This window comes from Hylaeus anthracinus, unplaced genomic scaffold, assembly GCF_026225885.1.
Source record: "Hylaeus anthracinus isolate JK02 unplaced genomic scaffold, UHH_iyHylAnth1.0_haploid 2, whole genome shotgun sequence".
NCBI lineage: Eukaryota > Metazoa > Arthropoda > Insecta > Hymenoptera > Colletidae > Hylaeus > Hylaeus anthracinus.
Genome location: NW_026534838.1, coordinates 5,714,136 through 5,729,706, shown reverse-complemented (window position 1 = coordinate 5,729,706; position 15,571 = coordinate 5,714,136). Strand labels below are relative to the sequence as shown.

General features: G+C 41.6%; 1 protein-coding gene across 2 annotated transcripts in view; it reads right to left on the bottom strand.

Moving 5' to 3' along the window:
- LOC128892904 (zwei Ig domain protein zig-8-like) overlaps nt 1-11,533 on the bottom strand; it is a 242,943-nt gene extending 231,410 nt beyond the window's left edge. For both annotated transcript variants that reach the window (XM_054153542.1, XM_054153543.1), the window contains exon 1: nt 8,758-11,533. The gene's annotated coding sequence lies outside the window, so the exon portion shown is untranslated. The remainder of the gene's footprint in view (nt 1-8,757) is intronic.
- Between the last annotated feature and the right edge of the window lie 4,038 nt (nt 11,534-15,571).

Below are 15,571 nucleotides of genomic sequence, written 5' to 3'. Positions count from 1 at the left end.
TCCCATTAAAGCAGCAATCTGCATTAAGTTCGCCGGATAGGTACGTGGCCGATTCGGGCCACGAATCACGGCCCTTTAGCGCAGAAGCACCGTGAAATTACCGGGAAAAACGTTTCTACCTCGTCTTACGTATCGCGTACCGAGTACGAGGCTTCTTTTTCCTTCGAACCGCGGCCGAGATTTACGGTTCGCCGTAATTCTACTCTTCGTCTCCTAAATTTCGATTTTCACCGGTCTTCATTCCATTCTGGTTCGACGAACTCAGCAAAATTTTATTTAGAACGACGAACGAACCTTTGGGAGCTTTAGAAAGCCTCAATGATGAATAAACGTCCCCTGTCGCGATATTACTCAAAGCAGAATATGCATTATCCAAGGCAGGATTGGTAAAAAACTTGTACAGTACTCCTTTGGTTCCGAAAGAATTGTTTAAAAATTTAATTCCAGGTACTCCAAAATGTGTTCCAGTTGTGATATATTCTAAAGACTCGTAGCCATTCATTGCACAAATCCATAAAACAATCAGTTGAGAAATGCGAACGAAATAAAGTTTTAACGACCGAAAAAAATACATTGCTTTTTACAATTCCCTTTATAATGTAAATTCAAATAAAACTCGTAGAATGCCTAAACGATCGTCAGTAATGTTACAATTTTCATGCGACTGGGTTAATCGATTCGTGCAGCGAACGACTCTAGCTCTCCGGGTCCTAATGACGGAGAATTTTCGTCGTGGATGCTCGCGATAAAAGCTAAATGGAGCGTTCGGTCCCCAGGATGCGCCTTCCGGCGAAAGAACACTGGTATCCTCGCGTTGTGTTATCCTGCGTTGAACGTGCGCCCGGTCTGCTCGTTTCAACGTCACAGGTAATGCACTGCTCGACGGATGTCTGGTTCGAGCAACAACTGCGGGAGGGAAGTAGGGGAACGGAACGTTGCGTCAGTCTAGAAGCTGTTGCCTCCGAAGGGTTGCAGTCCTGACTTGAAGCTTGCTGCTCGAAAGCCGCAGTACAAGGGTGGTTACGGTTTCTGACTCGGCAGCGACGGGTGCTCGCATGAATATTTTACAAAAATGCATGCTTCAAAGAACCTAGTCATCCCCTATTCACGGTTGCTCGAATTTACAGCGGCACGCCGCGCCCGGCGCACGTACAATCGCGTTTCCACCACCGCCACTCCCCTTCCTCCTGCTTCTTGTTTCAGAGCGCATTGTGTTCTCGAGCGCCGTTGCGTTATGCGAGCTCGCGAGTTCGTCCGATACGGGTGTCGTTCCTTGTTTGAGTAAAGAATGGCTGGCTTTCAGGCGAAATAGATTTTCATTCGAACGACCACGCAAGGATTTCCTCGGGCAACGTTGCGGGAGGGATGCTCGTCTTGGGATCGGATACAGCAACGAGATTCGTTTCGAGATTCGCTTCGAGATTCGTGTGTACTGCACTTATTAATAACGAGAATTATAGAGGAAAGCGATTTTAAATGGACAGCCTTGATAGTAACGCCATTCGTCACGTAATAATTAGACCAAGTCAATATTTTATTTCATTCTTTTATTTTCTGGTGTCTCTTGTATTTATATTGTCAAAGGTTGTATATTTATTAGTGAATTTATTATTCATTTGTCTCTTATATTTATTTTGTCGAGGTTTGTATATTTATTCGTGAATTTATTATTCATTGGTCTCTTGTATTTATATTGTCAAGGTTTGCATATGTATTTATTAGTTTATTAGACACCTAATAATTAGACCAAGTAAATATTTTATTTCGTACTATTATTTTCTGGTATCTCTTATATTTATACTGTCTCCTAATCAGACTGTTTAGTTGAGCTCGAATCGTGGACTCCGTCGATAGTGACCTAACCTTCCTCGAACGAGACGGTAAGACGCCTTATCAGCGACGGCATTGCGATCGCGTAATGGAACATCGCGATCAATCGTGATGCATTATGACGCACGGTTATTGATACAAATAGCCCGGATACCGCGGAAATTTATCACGTGGGGAAATTATTCCACGTTGATATCGTTTGTTCCTAGATCGCCCGGGTTGATAACGTTCATTCGATGGGAGGACTCGAAATCGAAATAGAATAATTGCGAAGTCTATTATTTTAACATTTTGTTATATTGGAAGATAAACATCAGCGTTAGTAAAAGATTAGGTCGGCACCCATTTCGTTAACCAGTTTCGAGACAGTCTTCAGGATTTGTTTTCTAAATAACAAGTCTGTTTAATAAAACGAGTTTCGTTCATGGCAGACAAGGTTTGAAAAGAATCATATATAGCCCACGAACCGTTTTCTCATAAAAGATTATTAAAGTTTTTCCATGAACTTGAGTATGCAGGCCAACATCTCGAAGCTGAGAGTTTCCTGCTGTACCTCCTGTTAGAGTATGCACCAGCGTTCTTATGCGTGAGGTGATACGCCAGTGGATAAGATTATATTAAATGGATTTAATTTCCCATGTGAATATCATACGTTACTGTCATGCCTCAACCCACTACGAGCTTTTCGTTAGTACCATGTATGCTTGCAATTTCTCCTAATAAAGACACTTTTTATTACAGTAATCGTATGTTCCTGCAATTAATTAACAGAAATTAATTAACTCCTCATGTTTAAATTGACAGTGTTAGTCTTACTCTTATAAACTTTCTTTCATCGATCTTAATATCTATTTCCATTTTTCTCGAGACTGCACTGTATGAAAATAATGGATAATTTATGAATGCAACTGAAATTGTTTTTATAAGTATCGTACAATCTTCAAACTGTTCTCATCTGATAACTGCTCCAGGTGACAGTAACAAATTTTTACGTCAGTCTTACAGACAAGAGACATAACTGTAATCAACATAATGATGGTGTGTTCATTTTTATAGGGCGTACTTTATTAGCCCAGCCCGCAATGCGATTCAAACACCAGATATACTTGCATGCGATCGTAAACCTAATCTAGGATGTAAAAGAAGTTGACGAGCGAAGGGGAATGACGAACAAAATAACCATAATAATACGGTTATAACATTAATAATGGAGACACGAGGTATAACCTTGTGATGCAGTAAAATTAATTTGGATTGGAATTAATATTCAGTGCATGTTGTTCCAAAACGCTGTTCTGTGTTCGTTAGAAGCCAAACATTTATCGTATTTAATTTTTTAGTTGGTTAGTTCTCCTGAAATTTAATTACACAGGTATTTCGTTTGCAAGTGCGAGGGTAGTTTTCACCCCCTCCGAACGTGAATATTAATGCGATATACGGGGTGTCCCAAAAATGTTGGAGGTCGTTGAAGAGCGCGTAGCCTGTGCTACTGTGTCTGACTAGCGCGGGCCTATTCTACTGCGGCTGTCTAGCGCGGGCCTATTCTACTGCGGGCGCTCCACCGGTGTACTCGCGCTCTGATTCCTCAGGGTTTTCTGTTAATATCTCCTTAACGAAGCCTCTGACAACATTTTCGCTAAGACAAAAGTTGTTTCAAATCACCCTCACCTTCCAAGGTCCTTCAATATTTTTGGAACAGCCTGACCAAAAAATACACTCCCTCTCAGAAGTACCTAGACACTTCCTTAATAGAAATAGATATCTAAAATAAATTACGAATCTACTAATACCAATCATATCATTTATCGTTCGATATCTTTATGTTGCATTACCGAATACATTCTATTAATAATTTTTCTTTAATATCACTTTAGTAATGATAAAAAAAAACCTGTAGAGATAACAAGACAATGTTACAATTTCTTTTACGAAACTTGAATATTATTAATTCCTTCATTGTATCCAAAGTAATGTTATCTCATTCATTTCGCAAAATTTCGCCGCGAATGTATTCGATTGTAATCCGCGTGTAACAGTCTGACGATCTCCGTGCATCGTTATTTCTCGTCCAGTTATTCGCCGATAAGGACGACGGTTTCTCTTCGTCTGGGTTCGGAGCGAGGGTCGTGGCAGAAATTGCTTCGTCCAAGTCGAACGATGACAAATGTCTGTCAGCAGGAAAGGCTGGAAAACTCATTAACCGGTGCCAGCCGGTTGATGACTCCCCGGTACACTATCACTGTTATCGGAAGCATTCGAGTTAACTGCGTTCGGGAGGAGGGGAGGAGGGCGTCCTAGGTGTCGACCTACTCTGTACACAAGCATAACTACTTCCTCTCGCCCTTTTGTTTCCTCTAGCCGTTTCCTTCGCCGTCGTACCGGCTCCTAGCCCTTGCCATCTCTCTCGTTCTTCCCATCAATCATTTCAGTTTTGCCCAGGATTCGCCCATTATGCTCGAGTTTCTGTCCTCGGCTGTCGTTCGCCCTCCTTCCGGCCGGATTCAATCCTCGATGACTCGCTAGCAATTTCGCCGAGCGTGTACTCGTCCAATAAATCCCCGCCGCGGCCAGCGGACCCGGAATTATGCCGTGCGTTCCGACAAAAAGTCGTCGGGACAATTATTATTAAACGCGCAATCAGTGGAACGTGAACCGTGGCTTAATCGTTTCCACGGAGGACCAGTCGTTGGCTTAACCCGCTCGTTTATTTTACAAATGCTATGTCAGATTTGTAGTTTAGGGTCAATGGGCTAACTCTGAAAGGGACACGATTATAAAAGGAAAAGAAAATTCAAGCTGCATAGAAGAATAGTGTCAACTTGAGCGTTTTGATATGTACAGTATCGCCAAATGAGTGAAAAACTTTAAATAAAATAGTAGAGGTAAGCAAAAGGTGGGGCAGTTTTTAAGCCATCTAACTTCAAGGAGTCAAACAGGACCTTGGATGCGTGAAGATCATAAGTTCAACAATTTCTTTCTTCAAACATAATTGATTTAAAGAAAGATCTATTAGCTGGCGTTTTCTATTCAGATTGTTTTAGTAAAATAGCGACCCAAGCCCAGACCTAACCCCCCATGGGCCCGTGTAACTTTCAAGTGGTATTATTTCACCGAATAATTTTAGTTAATTCACAAGAGACGTATACGTCTTAAATATATAATCTCTCTTCAATGATAATATTACTGGCAGCACTATCAACCTGAAATATCAAACTAACCCCTTGCAAGTGGTTTGCAGACAAAAATTCAATTCATAGAAGGTTCAATACATACGTATTTAATTTACTATAAAAAGAGTGATTCACTCTGTACATTAAAAATATATTTGAATAAAGAACGAATACGTTGACCATTTGATTGAATACAATATATAATAGTATATTATTTAAAAATAGTGATACAACTCGATAGATAAAATAGAGAATTGCTGAATAACATTGTTTTTCTATCGATTTTCAAGCGAAAGTGGGGCATATTGTCTAGTTTCAACCTAGTTTTCTTCTGAGCAAAGGCTGTGATTAAAGCCTCGTCGCAAACCATCGTTCTGGAATATCACGCGAGGCAGTAAATGTGTTTACGGAGGGATTATTAAATAAATTGGAAGGAAAAACGTATTAGCGAGGCAGTGATTGTTGCGAAAAACGTTCCGTTGTACAGAACGACGATAATGTTGTTGCGACCAGCGACTGAGGCTGAAACGATTTTCAGAATTCATTGGACGGCAAAGGACGGTGTTTAGCGTGTCTTGCGTGTTAAACGAGCACGCGCATTTGTTTCGGTTATGGTAGAGTCTGCATTATCAAACGAGACAAAAAAAAGTAATTTGATGGCTTGTTATGCAATGGTTAGAAATTCTTGAGGAAATTCCAGATTTAGAGATAAAAATTCCTTTGCTTTGCGTGCATTCGATTAAAGCAAAAGAAAGTCCGTTTAGAATTCATCCCTCACGAGGTTAAAGAACAAGGTGATCGAGATTCCCCCGGTCCGAAGTTAATCCAAGAAGTTCTTTGGCGATTTTCCACAAAATTGAGCTCGCTCTTGAGGTTTTCGCCGTATTTTGCGTACAAAGGGGTCGTTAAATGCATGACAAGATAGCTCCGCGAATACAGACTAAGCCGAAACGAGTGTTTCCAATGCTTTTGCGGTAACATAAAGTTAATACGTATCGCGTTAGCGGAAAATGGACTTCACACGCACGAAGAATAAACGTAAACATTTTTGCGTCGACTTGGCTGCAAATTACGCGCTGGTTCGGCCGACTCGCGAAAGCACATGTTCATAAAATATCGAAAACATTTTAATATCGGAAGCGAACAGTCGTCGGACTCATATTTGCATTCGAAAATCGATGCGGCGAGGTTATCGTTTCGATAAGTTTTCTGTGTGGCGCCAAAGCGAACCCTCCGTGCGAGGGTATAATAAATATTTGCGAAACATTTCATCGAGGACACGGCTCGATTCGTTTTACGACGTGTACGCTCGGAGCGCACCACTTTTGCGACCTTTTGGAACGCTGCTTTTAATTTTTTACTTTTAATATCGCGACGGACGCGGCAGATTTTCATATACGTCATCTATATTAAAAATTTTAGGAGGTCCTGATGCAAAATTTTGAGTTTTATTTTCATTATTCAAGTGGAAATTTCGGGGCCATAGTTCATTAGATTATTGGTTACATTATGATTCTGAAATAATTTAATCTTGAAATCAAAATTCTATCAAAGCAAGGGTGATTTCTTTTTTCAATGTTAATCTTTGGATCTACATTTCCAATTGTACTATTGATTGCAAATTCTAGCCCTTCCGGTCCTCAATTTATTGAACAATTGGTTATATAATGGTGTGGTTCTGAAATAATTTAATCTTGAAATAAAAATTTTATCAAAGCAAGGGTGATTTCTTTTTTTTAATACCAATTTTTAGATCTACATTTCGTTGCTAATTCTATTATTAATCGCAGAGTTGCAGCGTTTTCAGTCATTGTAACCGCGGACAATGCCGGACTCACCCCAACGATGCAAAACCTTGGGCAAACGGTTTTCCAGAAGCGAAACAAATAAATGCAAGATATATTTTCGCAGTGGTCGCAAAAAGACCTTTCCGACAATGGATGAATAGGCGTACTTTATTTCGATAGACGGTTTAAAAGCGGCAGGAAACAACGTTCAGCGTTTTCATTTCCGCGCGTGCATCGGAGTTTGTAAATCGCCGGGTGATGCATACGAGAAAAAGTAATTAAAGTATCGGAGCAACCTCGGTCGAGCGCCCCGACGACGGGTATGAATTTAACGTGGCAATTTCTAAGGAAACTAGGAACGCCCGTGGAAAGCTTACCCCGAAGACTTATCGAGACGTCGGATATCGGTTTTATCGAGACGGGAACAACGAGTGAAATTTCTAACGGCGAAGTATCTCCCAGCAGCCTCTTCTTCGTTCCCGGTCTGTTCGTCCATTCATAATTATTGACGATGCCGTGTTAGGGTTGTTAGACGCTGCGCAACGTATTCGCGAAGGGGTCTCGAATTACGCTATCTCTTCGCGGAAATTAATGCAGTGGAGCCAGATTGGATTACAGGACGATTATAGTAAGTGGGCTGGGACTGTAGCACTGTTCTAAGTGGAGATAGCAATTAGCAGTGGGAGAATACGTCGCGGTACTTTCTCGGTTGACACGTCTCGGTTGAACACGTCATTCTTTTTGGCAGAAAGGAGGAGCTTTGTTTAAAAATTGAGAGATCGGTGTTAACAACAGGCGACTACGAACAATCGTCGCGACCGTGTCGGTTATTTCCTGTGTAAAAATTCCTTCTCCCGCCGCTTTCATCAAATTTACAAGTTCGTATCAGCGACCGGCCACCACCGTTGCCCGAAATTCTATCGGAAACTGCATCTACCAATCGAGATTCGAATTTGTTATAACCGACCTCCTGTTGAAAAACACGGGAACATAGTCAGTTACGTTTCGACCACCGATACTGGCCAGATCCACTTGCAGACCGGTATCGCCCATAGGAACAATAAATTGATACACTATACGGTATTCAATTCATTTCGAGTATAACTTTATACGGAGCGGTTCTAGTAATTGGCTTGGACTATACGTCCATTTTATGTGAAAATATTACGTTTATTTTTAGTTTCATTTTTAGTTTTTAGGTTTAGTTTTTGTATTAATCGAAATCCTAATTCTTTCTTCTTCAGATAATTTTAACCTTTCTCCTTGAAATTTTATTTTATTGTTTTCATTTTTGTCATGGAATTTCTTTTCTTGCGCATGCATTTAATAATATTTGTTTTTCATTTCGAATTCTAATTCTACTACTTGTGGAACAAGGTTCAACAAATATGGCGATAACTCTATCTACAATGAATATTTCGTTTCGAAAATTTTCCCGAATATAGTTGAAACATTGTATAATAACTTAGGATTATTTATTTTATGAAATATATTAAACTATTGTAAACAAAATTATTTAAAATACCTGACTAGACCTAACCACTTAACGCGTTGGTCGCCATGTCACCCAGGCCTTTCTATTGAGAAACTAAAGGAGTTACAGTTTTGTCTCGAAATAAGCAACTTGGTTCAAACCGGCGAGTTGCTTATCTCGAGGCGGAAGATGCCGTAACTTCAAAGGTGAGACGATAATGAAAATTAATCTACACAGAATTTGTGAGTTTGGCTACGTTAAGAAATCTACATATTACAACAGATGTTGATTCATCTAATCTTCGATAGTCTCGAGACAAACTTTTCACTCTACAGAAATTTTCACGAGTTTTAGCTCAGCAGACACCGTGTTAAACAGCCTGCATAATTGAAGAAGTAAATCGTATCGACGCATAGACCGATCGTCGACGAAAGAATCGTTGCTTGGAAAAAACCGAAGACACCACGGAAAGGACCGCAAAACTCTAGAAACTCACCTTCGCGTAGATCGGGTTTCCTCTGTCTTGCGGCCGTGCAAACGCGGAATCGGGAGCGGCGTGAATCGCCTTTGACGCGAAACACTGGGTTGCGCGGGAGGGAAGACAATGAAATACGAAACGAGTAGCTCTCGCGGATGGATCGGAAAACGGCGAGCACCCAGGCTCGGTTTCACTCCCGGTTACGATTCTTCGTCCTCGACAGGGCGCACCTTTTATTTATCACTCCCGAGGAACTCTCGGCGGCCACTCCTCGCGGCCGATCGATCTCGTCTATGTCGCGTAATCTGCACGCACTTTCACAGCCCGTTCCGGTTCCGCGGGACCGTTCTGTCGACCCGGAACTCGGACGAAGATGTATATCTCACGCGACGACGAAGGAACCTTCTTTGGCAAACGAATCGTGACACTCGATTCCTCGAAATTCAATATCCCGGTGGAAGTGCTTGAATACCCTCTTCACACCGCTGCATATATTCTTAGAGAAGTAAAGTGCACTGCCGGGGCGTATCTGCAATTGACTTCGGCACGTTCGCGCAAATTTTTTATTAGAGAGTTCGTACTCGAGCACTTGGAGCAGGATTTCGCATCCCTATCGAATTCGTGATCCTTAATATCCTTGACAATTAATATTCAGATGAAGATTTCCAGGACCTGTGCTCTTTCACTGCCCTGATATCTCCAAATTTATTCTTGGATCAGAGTTCGTACTCGACGACTTGGAGCAGGATTGTACTTTCGCACCCCTATCGAATTTGAGATTCTTAATATCCTTAATATTTAATATTCAGATGAAGGTTTCTAGGCCTTTTTACATCACTGCATCCTCGGCAAAATATAATTGCCCTGATAATTCTAAATCTTTTCTTGGATCAGAATTCGTATTCGAAGACTTGGAGCAGGATCCTTAATATCCTTAATACTCAATATTCAGATGAAGGTTTCCAGGACCTGCCTTGATATCTCCAAATCTTTTGAATATGATTATTCAATCTTCCCCTGCATCAACATTCGAAGAGATGCCCAAGATTCAATATCTCAATAAAGGTGTTTAAAAACACTGCATGCTCCATCAAATGACTAATGAATCTATCCAAACAATTTTTTTCGCACCGAACCTGCCTTATATCATAATTGCACCCACCTCGATTGAATTTTAAATACCTCCTCCTTTTACTTTCCGCCTCCTTTTTATTAACGCCTCCTATTTCTCCTCGCTCTCCTACGGTTTGAACCACGTAGTGTATTTATACCGAGAAGTGAGATATTATAAAATGCAGATTTTAAGAACTGTACACTTCCGAGAGCCTCACGTGCACCAAGGTGGGAGGGTCGACGGCAGTAACTTCTCGACACGGCGTGTAATTACTGCTCGCTCGCGACGAGGGCCCGCGTGCGAGGGCACAGACTGGAAAAGGGAAACGGAAAGACCGCGTTCGATTCCACGATCGATCTCGTCCCTCTTGGAATCGCTCTCGGAAACTTCCTCTGGCAGCCGGCGGCCGCAATTTTCGAAATATCCGACCTACAAATCATTCGCGCCTCGGCGAGCGACTCGCGCGCTTTAATTTCGTTCCCCTGTGTTCCTTTTTCTCCACCCGGCTGTCCTTGCCAATGTAATCGCTGTTAAATATTCACCGATATGCGGAATCTGGCTTCAAACGCGGAATTTGTTATCCTTTATGCTTCTTCTCTTCTTTCCTTCGTGAGAATTAATAGTTGGTAATTATTTTGGGATACAAAAGTGCGATTCGACGTCATTAACTGTCTTCTGGTGTTTTGTGTCAGTGTCTTCAAAAGTGGAACTCAAAAACTGTGTTCCACTATCCTCTTTCTCCTCGCACTAGCTTAATGGCAATTAATTAATGGCGGCATGCAGAATCTACAGTTTTGAAAAGTAGGATTCAAAATTCCTAACTCTGTCCCACTGTTCTGATCCTCTCTCTTCCTGCTTATGACAAACAATTAGTATCAGGACCTATAAAGTGTCTCCAAAAGTGGAACTCAAAATCTTCAACTCCGTTCCACTGTTCTCTGCCTCGTTCTCTCCTCCCGGCCTTACAACAATTAATCAATGCTAGTATTATGCAGAACCTGCTGCGTCCCCAAAAGTGTAACTAAAAATCCTCGACTCCTTGCAATTATCGTTGATCAATGGCAGTGCAATTTCTTCCCTGCTCAACAGTCGCAATTTCTTTGTTCCTTCTCGACGCGTTTTTACGCGCACCTGTCACGCACAAGCTTGACCAGTGTATTTATCGGCGATCGGCGGATCGATACCGCGGATCTCGAGGTTCGAGTGGCGCTTTCGAGCAGCGGAGCATGATGCGCCCAACTCCGGAGGCCTGGAACACCGCGTCGCGCGTTCCTGCCGCGATTACGCGGCGATGTTCGTCGGGTACTGGCTCGATGGGACGAATTATTCGCTGGGAATTCAGCAACCGAGCGCGTCGAGTGTTCTCCAGGCACTGATCATCCCTGCGATCCGACGTATGCAGCCTCCCATCGGCTCCGAGTACTTTCCGATGCACGGCACACACTGTCGCGGGAGGATCGCGGTGACGTTTACGTTTCACAGAAAGAGGATCACCTTTTCGATCGGCGACACTGATCGCTGTCTCGTAGGTACACGACACAAGGGAGAACCTTTCTGGTTACCGGAATCTTTCGATTTTGGGACACGGTGTCAGGGAAAGAGTGGTTCTTGGGGAACACAAAGGAGTAAACACCTCTCTGGCAAACCTGCTAGGCCCTCTTCCGGTTCCAAGGAGAGAAGAAAAACACCGTACACCCGCCCTTTAATCGACCTAGATCCTGGAGAACACGCCGCGCGACACAAGGAAAACACTTTCCCGCTGGAATCTATTAAAGAGAGTCCTTTGTCCGCGAGGAACACTGCGCGACACAGAGGAAAAACGCGGTCCCGACGAGCTTGTCTTTCAAACAAGCATGATTCCTAAAGAACACAGTTCCCGAAATCGAGAAACACGTCTCGAAGTCTTTCAATCGCCCGAGATCCTCGAGATCCACGTTCACACAAGAGCCATAACGCTTCCGGTGGAGTCTCTCGGGTAGAAACGATCGTGAAGAGGCACGGTGCACCGCGCGAGGAGAAACACCTTTGGTGTCTTTCAATCGAGAACTAAGAGAACGCGACGACACAAAGGAGACGCGATTCTTTCGGAGTCTTTCGAGCGACGATTCACCGGTAAAAAGACTTGGTAAACAGAGCCGCGGGCTGGGAATCCTGTTTACAGAGGAGCGGTGACCAGCGAGTTTTCGTTTTGAAGGAAGGTCCCGTTGCACGCTTCGAGGGTTTCCAGGGTGAACGCGTGCCAGTGGGTCGGTGAACGCGATCGCGATCCTTTCCTCGATGATGTTCGACGGTGTTCGCCAGAGTTTCCCATTGTTTTTCCAACCTTTCACGTCATCGAGAATCCTCGCACGCTGTCGGTGCACGCGTTCGCCGGACGGTCCCGTGTTCGCATGACGACGTCGCGGTGGAACTGACAGCAACAGACGACACTTTTTCCGTGGATCGTTCAAAGACGTCGCGAGGGATGGAGACGCGTGTTCGAAGGAACGGATTCTTTCGTCGTTTCTCGAAAAGTTAGTCGCACCTTGGCGGGGTATGCGCGCGCGAAACCACCACGAGTGATGCTGGGCTCGGACTGGAGCCTCCGGCGCGGCGCTAGCGTCGCGACGACTCGGGCCGAAGCGAAATCGTCACCCCCGCGCCGTGCGGCGCCGTGTCCACCACCCCCAACTCGGCCACGGGGTGGAAACAGTGGCGGAGATCGGGGGCTAGTCACCCTACGCTCGTCGGATTTTCAGCTCTTCTTTTATGACGTCGAGAAACTGTTTCATTCAGTATTTAGCTTTTTTCGCTATTCTCTTTTCAGGAGGCTTGTTACTTCGCGAGGGTGGGAGCCAGGGTACGGATACCGCGCGCATCGAATACATATCGATTTGATTTTATGTATAACCTCCAGCGGGTAGGATGATAGTATGCAGTTCTGGGTTTCTTGGTTTTGAATTTTACGTTTGGTTGAGGATTTGTTGAGTGAGGTATTATTATTCCTCCAAAGAGGAATTGTGTGGGTCTACTTAATGCTGAGTAAAGTGATAATGTGCAGTTCTGGGTTTCTTGGGTAAGAATTTTGCGTTTGGTGGAGGATTTCTTAAGTGAAGTATTATTAAGTCTGATTTAAAGTGGAATCCTTTGGATCTACTTAATGCTGAGTAGGGTGAGAGTGTACAGTTCTAGGTTTCTTGGATTATAATTTTACGTTTGTTGGAAGATTTGTTCATTCGTGTATTATTGAGTCTGGTTTAAATAAAAAAAGAAATCTCTATCCTTTAAATCTACTCAGCTGTGAGTAAGGCGAGAGTATGCAATTCTGGGTCTCTTGATTTCTAATTTTTGTTAGTCGGAAGATTTCTCCATTTGTGTATTATTGAGTCTGCTTTAAAAAGAGATCTCTATCTTTCACATTTATTCATGTTGGTCGTATAATATACTTTTGTTTTACCTCATTTGTGTCACTCTCTGTAAATAAATTTGTAGTGCAATTATACTACACTAGAACAACATAATTTATTCCTAATTTCACGTGAAACATTTAATAATATCAAGTACATACTTATTATCTGCATCTTTCTTTTTTCACCTAATTTGCCGTGGTTCCTTGTAGATAAACTTCTAGTGCAATTTTAGTATATCAGTAAAACATAATTAATTTCTAATTTCACGCGAAGTAAGTTAATAACATCGATATCAGTATCGATTTTCTCCTGTAATTTGTAAACATTGTTGCATATTACAAGCTCGTTTCTATGTTACATAAACAAATTAATCCCGTGCAGCCTGGAAACTTTGTCTAATCTAACTTACAACATTGTTCCAGGAATCCATTTAATTATGCATCTGTTTCATTCATAAAGTATACGTTCGGTACAATTAATTATGATTATCAAGCAAGCGGGAAATGCCGTCAGTTGCATGCACAGTTTGCTTTATTAAACAAAAACCGTACACCTTATGCTCGAGTCCTCTTCATTTGTGACCAAGTGAAAATTAAAAAGAAAGTTAATTACTGATTGGTCCTGATTAAATCCGCTACTTAACTTTCTATACGTTTCCAATAGTATTATGCAGTAATCGATCAATATTTATTATAGAAAAACCTGTATGAAGAATTAATGCCAAATACATGCTGTTATATTTTATTTATTCACTGATTCTTCATTGCCTAGTGATGCGATATTATTCTATCTGTAGTATCATACAAATCCACGTATATGAAAGGGGTAGTATTATACTTTGGACGTTTAAAAATGAACGAGTAGTGAGAATAGGTTTCATGTTACAACCAAGCGTATTGTTTCCTCTGCGAATACATCGTGAATAATTTAGACATGCACTTTGACTCTGTGCAATCATTTATTATATGCAGTCAATCTCATAAATATTCGTAACCTCTGTGTCTATTGAAGAAGTTTGACTAAATTAAATAATAGTTTTGATATCATCATGTGAATTTTTCATTGTAAACATGTATATGAATAAGCTTCTACATGAACAGTCAGCGTAAGAAGTACAACTAATTCAAAATTAAACTAATAAGAAAAGGAATAAGAGGATAACATTAAAAATAATAAATTGTAATTTACGCGAAATCTTCTTCCTCTAACATTTATTAATAAAATAAAACTATAAAGCTTTATTTTGAATTGATTCTTGTACGAATACTTATTACACTGACTGTATATACAACATACACTTGGAAACATCGAATCAACCATTTAATTTAAATAAATTTCTTCAGTAGGCATAGAGAGTACGAATATTTATGGGACTGATTGTATCCAATCTTCCATTCAAGTTTTATCTATGTTTCATTCATTTTTACGTTTTCATGTTTCCTCTCAAATTTGTTTCCTCGACCATTCACAAAATGCTTTCATTATTTGGGCTCGCCTTTATCTCAGTCGATGATTTCAATAGTTCAGTCTTCATACGTACACTTGCCCAAGAAATCCGTCCTTAATTTATATTTTATTACGTCGACCCTCCAAGGAAATAGAATGCAAATCGCACGAATAACAATCTCCGTCCAGTTAAAGGAGAAATTTGAAGCAAACCGTAACGTAAATAAAAGTCACGAATCTCGCTGAGCGCATACATATGTATACGGATCTTCTTACTTCTCCCGAGCCACCGCGATATAAACCATTCGAAGTTTATTGTAATATCTCCGGAGTTCTTAAGGTTTCAGGACTTGACCGCGGGAGTATAAGTAAGCTAGAATGAAACTAACTTTACGCCGCAGAGTTCAACTTAAAGTTAAAGTTTAAAGACTTATAACTTCCTAACGCGCCGCTGCATGATCCCGTGGGCGAGGATAGTTAACTCAACAGTCTCTATCTCGAGAATTTAGGAAAGTACCGGCTCGCGCGACGACGCTTCTGTTGCTGGCCCCGAACGATAAGTCGATGTTGCCCAATACGCCACACTTTTGCAGAAAAATAAAGGAAAGTGTTTCTCAACATTTCATTAGCCCATTGCGACTCTATGTTGACTGAGGCTCGAGAAAAATGTAATGAAATCGGAATATTCGGAGTGCAAAGGGTTAACAATTAAATTGTGGGCAAAGGTGAGCAATTATTTTTCTTTGTATTCTGTTTACTGGCATGCAATACGTTTCTAATTGTTGGCTATTTTACTTTGGACTTGCAATATAATTCTGGAGTATAAGTATTAAAATATATTACTATTTTATTTCTTCGTTCTAACAATTAAATTGTGTGCAAA